This window comes from Saccostrea cucullata, unplaced genomic scaffold (genome assembly GCF_032062105.1).
Source record: "Saccostrea cucullata isolate Sc308-1 unplaced genomic scaffold, CSIRO_AGI_Scuc_v1 ctg2104, whole genome shotgun sequence".
NCBI lineage: Eukaryota > Metazoa > Mollusca > Bivalvia > Ostreida > Ostreidae > Saccostrea > Saccostrea cuccullata.
Genome location: NW_026936823.1, coordinates 22,134 through 34,564, shown reverse-complemented (window position 1 = coordinate 34,564; position 12,431 = coordinate 22,134).

Sequence of the window (12,431 nt, the reverse complement as noted above, 5' to 3'; positions counted from 1 at the left end):
AAGTTTATTCAATTCATGACCCCCGGGGGTAGGGTGGGGGCCACAATGGCCGATCAAAGTTTTACATAGGAGTATACAGGGAAAATCTTTAAAAATCTTCTTCTCAAGAACCATTGGGCCTGGAAAGATGAAACTCAGGTGAAATCATCCTCAGGTAGTGTAGATTCTAATTTGTTCAAATCATGACCCCCGGGGGTAGGGTGGGGCCACATTGGCCGATCAAAGTTTTACATAGGAATATATAGAAAAAATCTTTAAAAATCTTCTTCTCAAAAACCACTGGGCCAGGAAAGATAAAACTTATATGAAATCATCTTCAGGTAGTGTAGATTGAAGTTTGTTCTCAAAAACCACTGGGCCAGGAAAGATAAAACTTATATGAAATCATCTTCAGGTGATGTAGATTGAAGTTTGTTCAAATCATGACCCCCGGGGGTAGGGCAGGGCCACAATCACCGATCAAATCTTCTTCCCAAGAACCAATGGGCCAGGAAAGATGAAACTCATATAGAATCATCCTCAGGTAGTGTAGATTCTAGTTTGTTCAAATCATGACCCCGGGGGTAGGGTGGGGCCAAAATAGCCGACGAGTTTTACATAGGAATATATAGGAAAAATCTTTAAAAATCTTCTTCTCAAGAACCACTGGGCCAGGAAAGATGAAACTCATGTGGAATCATCCTTAGGTAGTGTAGATTGAAGTTTGATCAAATCATGACCCCCAAGGGTAGGATGGGGCCAAAATGGCCGATCAAAGTTTTACATAGGAATATATGGGAAAAATCTTTAAAAATCTTCTTCTCAAGAACCACTGGGCCAGGAAAGATGTAACTCATGTGGAATCATCCTCAGGTTGTGAAGATTATAGTTTGTTCAAATCATAACCCCCTGGGGGGTAAAATTCAAGCCCTCAACCCCCCCCCCCCTCACTTTTCGCCTTCGCATTTACTTCTGTAAAGCTTTTTATCGTTATGAGTCAATTTTAGTGGGTCTTGGATGTTATAGGTACGCATGCGCTATATTAGTGTGACGTAAAAGGTGAGATATTTTACATACATGTAGTTTACTGAATATCAATTAATTAAATTCATTTTACAATAAATTTGAAAAATAAATTTTGGATAGACGTTTTCAAATCCTGGATAACACTACAAAATGATGAGATAGCGTCTGAAGTTGCTGGCGACTCACCTTTGTTTTATAATCCAATGCTTCGTACTGGGGGGAAATCTTTTTATAATATACAAATGTTTGACAGCAACAAATTAGACGGGCTAATGATATCATTAACAAAGATGGTTCTTTTTTAAGTTTTGAATCTTTTTGTAATATTATCCCATGATTAAGATCAATTTTTAGCTCACCTGAGCCGAAGGCTCAAGTGAGCTTTTCTGATCAAAATTTGTCCGTTGTCTGTCGTCGTCTTTGTCGTCGTAAACTTTTTTTTACATTTTCATATTTTTCTCAAGAACCACTGGGCCAATTCCAACCAAACTTGCCGCAAAGTATCCTGAGGTTAAAAAGATTCAATTTTGCTCAAATGAAGGGGCAAGCCCTTTTCCAAGGGAGATAATTATGAATTAGTGAAAAATAAATGACATTTTTCAAAAATCTTCTTCTCAAGAACCACTGGGCCAGGAAAGATGAAACTCAATGTGGAAGCATCCTCAGGTAGTGTAGATTTAAATTTGTTCAAATCATGACCCCCGGGGGTAGGGTGGGGCCACAATGGCCCATCAAAGTTTTACATAGGAGTATATAGGGAAAATCTTTAAAAATCTTCTTTTCAAGAACCACTGGGCCAGGAAAGATGAAACTCATGTGGAATCATCCTCAGGTAGTGTAGATTCAAGTTTATTCAATTCGTGACCCCCGGGGGTAGGGTGGGGGCCACAATGGCCGATCAAAGTTTTACATAGGAGTATACAGGGAAAATCTTTAAAAATCTTCTTCTCAAGAACCATTGGGCCTGGAAAGATGAAACTCATGTGAAATCATCCTCAGGTAGTGTAGATTTAAGTTTGTTTAAATCATGACCCCCGGGGGTAGGGTGGGGCCACAATGGCCGATCAAAGTTTTACGTAGGAGTATATAGGGAAAATCTTTAAAAATCTTCTTTTCAAGAACCACTGGGCCAGGAAAGATGAAACTCATGTGGAATCATCCTCAGGTAGTGTAGATTCAAGTTTATTCAATTCATGACCCCCGGGGGTAGGGTGGGGGCCACAATGGCCGATCAAAGTTTTACATAGGAGTATACAGGGAAAATCTTTAAAAATCTTCTTCTCAAGAACCATTGGGCCTGGAAAGATGAAACTCATGTAAAATCATCCTCAGGTAGTGTAGATTCTAGTTTGTTCAAATCATGACCCCCGGGGGTAGGGTGGGGCCACAATGGCCGATCAAAGTTTTACATAGGAATATATAGAAAAAATCTTTAAAAATCTTCTTCTCAAAAACCACTGGGCCAGGAAAGATAAAACTTATATGAAATCATCTTCAGGTAGTGTAGATTGAAGTTTGTTCTCAAAAACCACTGGGCCAGGAAAGATAAAACTTATAAAATCATCTTCAGGTAGTGTAGATTGAAGTTTGTTCAAATTATGACCCCCGGGGGTAGGGCAGGGCCACAATCACCGATCAAATCTTTAAAAATTTTCTTTTTCTCAAAAACCACTGGGCCTGGAAAGATAAAACTTATATGAAATCATCTTCAGGTAGTGTAGATTGAAGTTTGTTCTCAAAAACCACTGGGCCAGGAAAGATAAAACTTATAAAATCATCTTCAGGTAGTGTAGATTGAAGTTTGTTCAAATTATGACCCCCGGGGGTAGGGCAGGGCCACAATCACCGATCAAATCTTTAAAAATTTTCTTTTTCTCTCAAAAACCACTGGGCCTGGAAAGGTGAATTCATCCTCAGGTAGTGTAGATTCACGTTTATTCAAATCACGACCCCCAGGGATAGGGTTGGGCCACAATGGCCGATCAAAGTTTTACATAGGAGTTTATAGGGAAAATCTTTAAAAATGTTCTTCTCAAGAACCACTGGGCCTTGAAAGATGAAACTCATGTGAAATCATCCTCAGGTAGTGTAGATTCACGTTTGTTCAAATCATGACCCCTTGGGGTAGGGAAGGGGAACAGAATGGCTGATCAAAGTTCTACGTAGGACTAGATAGGGAAATCTTTTAAAATCTTCTTCTCAAGTACTTCAAAGCCATGATTAGTGACAATTATGTGGAATAATCCTCAGGTAGTGTAGATTCTAGTTTGTTCACATCATAAAACCCAGGGATAGGGTTGACCACAATGGGGGAAATAGCAAAGCCATGATTAGTAATACTAGTATTTATATGGAAGCATTTTCGGGTAGTGTATAATTAAATTTGTTCAAATAATAACCCCCAAGGGTAAGGTGGGGCCACAATGGTGGATCAAAGTTTTACATAGAAAAATAAAGGGGAAAAAATCCCAAGAACAGAAAAGCTATGTTTAGTCATATTTGACATTTAAGCATCCTCATGTATTGAAGATTTAAATTTATTCAAATCAAGGCCCTTTGGGGTTGGGAGGGAAACAATGGGGAATCAAATTCAAATTATTATAAAGTTATAATAGGAAGAAAATGTAAAAAAAAAAATCTTTTTATCAAGAACATCAAAGTCATACTCTGTATTAATATGAAAGCAAGTAGTATTAAAATTCATGCCCCCCCCCTCCCTTCTGATTTGTGCTTTTTCCTAGCCGATTTTCTCAGGTGAGCGATGTGGCCCCTGGGCCTCTTGTTTAGAATATAGTAGTGTTATTCATGCTATCAAGTCTTAGATAAAGAATTCTGGCCCTGATATACCTATCAAAAAGCTAGAAAACCCATTAATTATGAGAAATATTTACAAGGTGATGAAATGTCACAAATCCAAATATTTTTATGAAAGTCTTAATCAAAACTCTTCTGTGTCAACAGGTAAAACAAAATGGAGTGAGATTTTACAGGTTGACAATAAAGAATGGAAAAAATTCCACAAAATACCCTTCAGAGTGACAAAAGACTGTAAACTCCAATGGTTTCAGTATATAGAATTATAAACAGAATTTTAGCAACAAATTTATTTTTATTCAAAATTAACAAAAATGACTCTAAGTACTGTAATTTTTGCCACTCGGAAGAAGAAACAATAGAACACATTTTATGGGAATGTAAATATACTCAATCATTTCTAGAGGAATTTGTACTTTTTCTTGAAGATAAGACTGGTGTAGTCATCAATATTACGAGGAGATCTTTTATTTTAGGTTAAATTGAGAATTATACTGATATTCAAAATATTATTATCCTTTGGCTGAAATATTATGTTTACACATCAAGATGTACTAAGAAACCTTTGAATTTATGTGCTGCAATATCACAAATGAAGTTTTCTTACGAAACGCACAAATTTATCTCATATAGAAATAGTGGAAAAGAAAAATTTGATGCCCAGTGGAACAGATGGAAGCAACTTTTTTCTTAAACTCTCTCTCCTCTCTTTTCTTTCACTCTCCTTTATTCCTCTTTCTACCTCTTTCTATTAAAAAAAATACATCATGTATTAGTTCAATGTATAATATTGTATAAAGAGATGTGAAAAAAATCATTTTACAGGGTTATCTGAACACATCTTTTAACCTGTTAACAAATAGGCTTGAATTAACATTATCCTTGCTGGAAATATATTCGCAAAAGTTCATCTTCTGCAGACATCATTTTATAAATAAAATTATCTTCAAAAAATAGAAAACTCGACCAAAAAAGGCGACTTTCAGGCAAAAGTGGGAAGGTGCAAGGGCGAAAATGCGAAGTTGCGAAGGTGCTAGGGCGAAAATGCGAAGTTGCAAAGGCAAACTTACGAGAGTGCGAATGTGCGAAAGTGAAAATGAGAAGATGCGAAGGCGAAGAAGCGATATGAGTATCGCTCCTTCGTCTTCGCACTTTCGCCCTCGCACCTTCACGCTTCGTTGTCAAATTTTCGTCTTCGCATCTTCGCTCTAAAGGCGAGAATGCGAAGGTGCGAGTGGCCCCAATAGAACACCATACTTTTCTCATGTAAACAAAACATAAGGGAATATAGGTGGTAGGAGGGGATGCAGGGACCCCCCCCCCCACTTCCTAAACTTTTACTAAACAAAAGTGATTTTTTTTTCAGCTATCAGTCTTCCATGCAAGATAATACTCCTTCCTATCGGGGGGGGGGGGGGGGGGGGGGTCTGGCCCTCCACTTTTTTTCCCAACTTTACTTTTACTACAGGAAATGTTATAGAAAGGTTGGTTCCCCCCCTCCCTCCCCCGTATATTATAGGAAATTGATATAAGGGAAATGTGATGTATGTATAACATATACAGTGTATGTTATGTTCTATAAGGGAAAAAAGGGTACTGAAAAAAGTTGACATTGAAAAAAAGTTGGACTCTAACCCCCCCCTCCTCCCCCCCCCCCTCCTCCCCCCGCGAAGGGCTCAAGTGAGCTTTTCTGATCATATTTTGTCCGTCTTCCGTCCGTCCGTCTGTCTGTCTAGCTGTCCGTCTGTCCGTCTATAAACTTTCCAAGACCCCTCACAAGGGGAGATAATCTAGAAAAGAAAAAAATAGGGTTGGGTCATTAAAAAACTTCTTTTCAAGAACCACTGGGCCAGAAAAGCTGAAACTTATGTGGAAGCATCCTGGGGTAGTGTAGATTTTAAATTTTTAAAATCATGACCCCGCGGGATAGGGCGGGGCCACAATGGAGAATCAAAATTTTACATAGAAATATATAGGAATAATCTTTGAAAATGTTCTACTCAAGAACCACTGGGCCAGAAAAGCTGAAATTTACGTGAAGGCATCCCGGGATAGTGTAGATTCTAAATTAATCAAATCATGACACCCCCCCTCCGGTGGGACCGCAATGGGGAATCAAAATTTAAGATAGAAATATATAGGAAAAATCTTTGAAAATCTTCTACTCAAGAACCACTGGGCCAGAAATGCTGAAACTCATGTGGACGCATCCTGGTGTAGTGTAGATTTTAAATTGTTCTAATCATGACCCTCGGGGGTAGGGTGGGGCCACAATGGGGAATCAAAGTTTTACAATGGGGAATCAAAGCATTCTATAGTCGAAATTGTCTAAATTATGATCAGTGTGGTAGGGTGGGGTCACAATAGTATTTTAGTATTTTAATAATTAATAATACAATCTGCTTATAAATGAACTTTAACTAAGAAAAGATCAAGTGAAATTAATGAAATGATTTATATATAAAAAAAAATTACCAGTATACAAGATTTTACAAGATTTTATTAATCCAATTTGGGCCCCCGGAGGAGCAAAAAGATTTACAAATAGAAGGAGGAGGATCCAAATGATAGAACAAACATGATGATGATATTACAAATAAAGAGCAATTGTTAAAAAAAAAAAAACAAAAAAAGTATATAAGAGATATACTGAATATACATACATGTATTGTATTGTAAGTTACATACAAATATATATAATTTGTATATATATATATATATATATATATAGTTAAGGGCAAGAAACTGGGAAAGAGGTATATAATTTTTTTATGCTTATCACAATATCTTCAATTAAGGTAAATTACTAAGGAATGCAGCAAGTGATCTAAGGATGTCTGGGTCTTCATTAGTCATGAGCCAATAAAATTGATTATCATAAGATAGAGATTGAAAATTTTTACATTTAATTTTACAAATATTTATGAGTTCAAGTCTTTGTACATTAAGATGAGGACATACAAGGAGAAAATGAATTTCATCCTGAATCTCGTTGTGATGACAAAGTGAACAAATTCGTTCCTCTCTTGGTATTTTTTGGTAACGTCCAATTTCAATTTATATCAATTTCAATATGTATTACAAGGGGGAAATCTGGTAAAGAACAGTGGCGTAGCATCGTTTTTGAAAGTGGGGGGGCCAGCCAGAGAAAAAATTTTTTTTTACTTACCTGATAAAAGTTGACAAGCCAAACAAAAAAAAAAAAAAAAGGGAAAGTTGCCCAAAGTAGAAAATCCTATTTCGTGGTGGGAGGGGGGGGGGGGTAGGTAAACTTTTTTTCTCTTTTCTCAGTGTCAACTACTTTTAGTACCAATTCTAATACTACATTTTCGGTACATCACTAAAAGTGGGGGGCCAACCAGGCTTTCAGTTAACATTTCCTATAGTATAAGTAAGGTTGGGAAAAAAAGTGGGGGGCGCCAGGCCCCCCCCCCCCCCTGCCCCCCCCCCCCCCGGTTGCTACGCCCCTGAAGAACGAAATGGTTAAAGCTTATCAGGTGAGCGATGTGGCCTATGGCCTCTTGTTTTATATATTTTGCTTTTCAATTTAAAGGTAAGTCTAAAAAAAAAATTCTGGCTGCCCCCCCCCCCCCCTTTCAAAAACGATGCTAGATGCTACGTTGCTGATAAGAGCTTAAAATTATATTTTTTTTCATGGCAACTAAAAAGATTTAAAATATTTCAAATCAATACGACTAGTAATATTCATTAAATAATAGTTACTGTTATAATATATATTTACCTTTTAATCGTTTAAAAAAGATTTCAAGCCCAAAAAGCATGTGTTATCCTTTTGTTCATTTAAAATCTGTTTTTAGGGTGTATGTGCAAAAATGCTATTTTCTGATTCAGTGATTGAACAGAAGAACATTTACGTGTGTTTGAAGTACAAGTATATTTTAGGGATGGCAATTCGTAACCGATTAATCGATTAATCGGTCGGAACGATGCTAATCGGTTAGTAAATCCTTAATCGGTTAGTCAAAAAAAAAAAATAAAATTCCTTCTTCTTTTTTTTTAAAGAGAGGAAACTGCTGCATAGATGTTCATTTAGCGTTTTTACATATCTTAATTAAGAATATTTTGAGGTAATTATAGCTCTTCAGTTTGAGACTGCAGGGATGATTGGTCAGTTCATAAAGTGTTAATCATGTTAATTAATGTTTTTAAAACATCATGCCATTACCTAGAGAGTCCTGTGATTTTTTAATGATATTAAAAACACTTTTAATTATACATGTTGAATGTCTATATTTTGCCGTTATCTTTTGAATTATATTATTAGAAAAAAAGTTGTAAATTGTACATAAAGTGAGAGTTCAGACATAGTTTTGATTATGGTGACAACACAGAATTAAATTCTAAAACAACTGTGTTGGGAAATTATCCCTGTCTGATTTCTCAAACAAGATTAATGGTTTTCTTGTCTATTGAAATCAAAATAAAATATACCCTTAAACACATAAAATTCCCCGATCAAAATGATAAACAGAATGTAATTTCTAACGTGTAACACCTTCTTGTGTACATGAAAAACAAATGTCAAAATGTATATCTTGATACGACTAACCGGTTAATCGGTCGGAACGTTATGCGGTTAACCAATTAGCAATTCTGCAATCGACTGCATTCCCTACTATATTTATAGCAACCTTCAGTTAACGTTCTTGACTTCCATTTAGGAAATGTTCCAAACATTTATTGCTTAAAGACATGCGCAGCGTTCATATACACAAACTCTACATTGCAATGATAATTTTCTTAGATATTCTTATTTTAAATCATAGTAATTAAGATGTCCTTACACAAAAAATCAGCATGCATTATATATTACGAGTTAAACCGGATATAAAATTTCATTATACTTCTGTTAAAATGTTTCCTATATAAAGTTCAGAAGGTAAAATAACTATTTTTTATAGTCCACACATAGCAAAACTAAGCCCCGGGGTATAGTTTTTGTTATTATACCTCTACTGATTTTTCACTGTATAAGAGTAAATCGGTATATTTTGCTTATTCCCTGAAAATCACCATAAAAAGACTGATTCCTTGCAGAAGGTGTGTCAGTTTGATGAACTGACACACACCTATTCGGAACACCTTGCAATTTCTTTTAATCATATGAAAAGTACCAAAAAATAATAAATATTCATAATGCAGCTGTATAAGGAGGCGGGGCCCAATTTTATACGGGAAAATGTAACTTGTTATTGTGACGTCATCATTGTAAACTAATCTGCCGAAGGCCTTCTCAGAAGATTTGATCACGTACCGACCCACTTCAATTCTCATTGAAGTTTATAAACTTGTTATTTATTACTTATATATACATTTGAGATGGACAATTAAATGTAAAATTAATTATATTGGGATGTAAATATTGCACTAACCCAACCGGTCGCCGTAGATTTCCGTCAAAAGTACGCAAGGTGTAAATCGGCTTGAAATCGGTATATTCTCTATGTACAGTATGATGCAATATATATTCGTACAAAATGGCGACCTATTTACACGCGCGTTCCGACTTACATATTTATAGTGGAAATAAAGTAGTTTATAAATAGAGACTGGAATTTCGGTAGTTATTTTTAACATTTTTAATCATGTGACATTTCATATGTCACGTGATTTTATTGTCGTCTGCTACGTAAACAAATCTGAACCGGCGAAAACAAGATGGGGCGAAAAGGGAAAGAATTAAGCAACCAGGTAAAAGAAATCGCTTGGAAATTATTACAAGAAGGAAAAACTATCAGTTACGTGTCAGAAACATTAGATGTGTCCAGGACTACAATCGCCAGTTTTAAGAAGCGTGTAGAGCGCCGAGGTTTCATAGAAAACATCCCGAGACGAGGCAGGAAACCTGTCGTGACAGCCCGAGACTATCGGAAGCTAGAAAGGCTCGTAAAAACCCACAGAAGAGAGAGTTTACAGGATATAACGGACAAATTCAATGAAAATAAAGAACGGCCAATATCTAAACGAACTGTACAATTACATCTGCATAAACATGGATTCGTGAGACGGGTTGCAAAGAAAAAGCTGGTAATTCGAGAGGTAAATAGGAGAAAGCGTTTATCTTGGTGTCGTGAAAAGAGAAAAGTCACTGTTGACAACTTTTGGAGAAAAGTTATATTCTCAGATGAATCCAAGATTGTTGTGGGACAAGACTCTCGTGTGTATATTTGGAGGAAACGGGGAGAAGGTTGGAGGCCGGATTTGGTAGAGGCGCGCAAAACAAAACCATGTTACCAAGTTATGATCTGGGGATGTATCACCTGGCATGGAGTCGGCACTATTTCTGAAGTGGATGGAAATATAAATGCTGATAAATATCAGACAATCTTAGACGACAATTTGTGGCCAGTTTTAGCCCGTCATTTTCCGACTGGAAATTATATTTTCCAAGACGACAATGCGCCTGTACACCGTGCACGTTCGACTCAGGATTATTTACACAGGAACGGGATTACAACGATGAGCTGGCCAGCCCAGAGTCCAGACTTAAATATAATTGAAAATCTGTGGCTCCTTATTAAAAGAAAGCTTCAAGGAAGGATAGGGCGAATTGAGAACAAAGACGATCTCTTCCGTGAAATCCAGCGCATCTGGACTGACATTACACCAGAGTATGTCAAAAGCCTGTACAGGACTATTCCGAGACGATTACTAAGTGTAATACGCTTAAAGGGTCACCTTACAAAGTACTAGGTAAGTTATTTTTGATTTATTTAATTTCTGAAATGGAATAAACGAGTTACAATGTTGACCTACTTTCGTCGCGAGTGTAAACACGCCGCCATTTTGTACGAATATATATTGCATCATGCATGTACACAGGTTAAATCGATCGCCAAAAATGTATGAAGTACTTGTTCACGTTGTAAATAAAACTAGATGCTGTCATGAGAAAGTAATACCCGCACTGACTAAGGTGTTTGCCTTAAATACACACTCCTACATATTGGGCGGCTTTCCAAGGAAAAAGTCAAAATAATTCTATAATTCACACGGAACATGTATTCGTCAAATTGAGTATGGAATTCTCAGACCCTGTGACCATGTGACCTATGGGCTTTCAGAATCTCTTTTACATGCTTAAATACTAGTAATTCATTACCAATTTGAATTTAATTAATGATGTAAATTAGATTTTGATAAATGGTTTGCTCATAAAAGGACCTAATCCCCCCCCCCCCCCCCCCCCCCCCCCCTCTGTCTGTCTCGACACCAAAAACACACGGCACATACTTTTTTTGGAATAGGCTAGCTGATGGAAAAGTTTTGTTAAAACATCGCTTGTTATGAATTAATTTAAAATTTGTTCTTGTACTATTCATGTTTACATGTAAATACCTTTTCGGCACACCACTTCATCTGTTAAGGCGACGGAATTTTGATATAGGTTTGCCGAAGGGGATAGCATTAGCACGTGCTGCAGCCTGGTGTGCACTTTGTCAAATTGTGTTATAATTGAATTAATATATTTCATGAAGTTGAACATGTAAATTTCTATGACAGTCCGTAAGTACAAGTTTCAGTATAGTGGGGGTAAAATAAACCAAAATGCAAATGATTAGGTTAAAGTTAAAAAAGGGTCAAAGATCATCGCTTGCCACACTGCTACAGCTTGTCAGGAAATTCTGGGCTGGAATTTTTTGACTGAGAAGTGTGAACCCCCTCCCCACTCCCGAAAAAAAATTCTGGACTCTACACCAGTATTGGCAGTAACTGAATGTCACATTGACATTGAGATAACTTCACAATTTCATATTGTGAAGTTATCTCAATGTCAATGTGACATTCAGTTACTGCCAATACTGGTGCAGATCCAGAATTTTTTTGGGAGTGGGGAGGGGGTTTCACATCTCAGTCAAAAAATTCCAGCCCAGAATTTCCTGACAAGCTGTAGAAAAAAACTGAAAACAAACAAAATAAAAACGATGATAGTGGGGTCGTGGGGTCAATGTTTTCTAAGTTAGGGGGAGGATGTCCAGTCATTTTTTATTTGCTTCCGTATAGAGTCTTGTTTAAATAACAAAGCAAATTCCAAGGGGAGGGGGATCCAATCTCCCTAGGCACTCCCTGTCCCCGAAATTACAATCGATTTTGTGACTTCAAAATAGTAGATTTTTTCCCATTTGACTAATTATACATATTTTGTTTCTTGTGTTTATATTATGTCTGTCTATTTGTCTGCAGAAACTTTAACCTTGCCCATAAGTTTTAAGTGGGATGGGCTATACACATGGCTTCCACATTTCATAGTTTAATTCCTTGTGACAAGACCTTTTATTAGGGTGCCATGAATTTTGACCTCTTGATTACTTGACCTTGGATTTTTACACATTTTTACAAGAAAAATACCCAACTTTAAACTTAACCTAAATTTTGATCAGTAGGTGCTAGGGCTTTCATGCTTAACATGTGTATTCATTGTGAACTGTCAACAGGTATAAATATGTTTGACCTTGACCCTAGAGTTTGAACCACTTAAAAAAAACTTTAACCTTGGCAATTAAGTTTTGAACAGGAAGTACTAGGGATTTCTTATTTCACATGTGTATTCCTTGTGACAAGACTTTCTTCTGATACCAACATTTTGAACC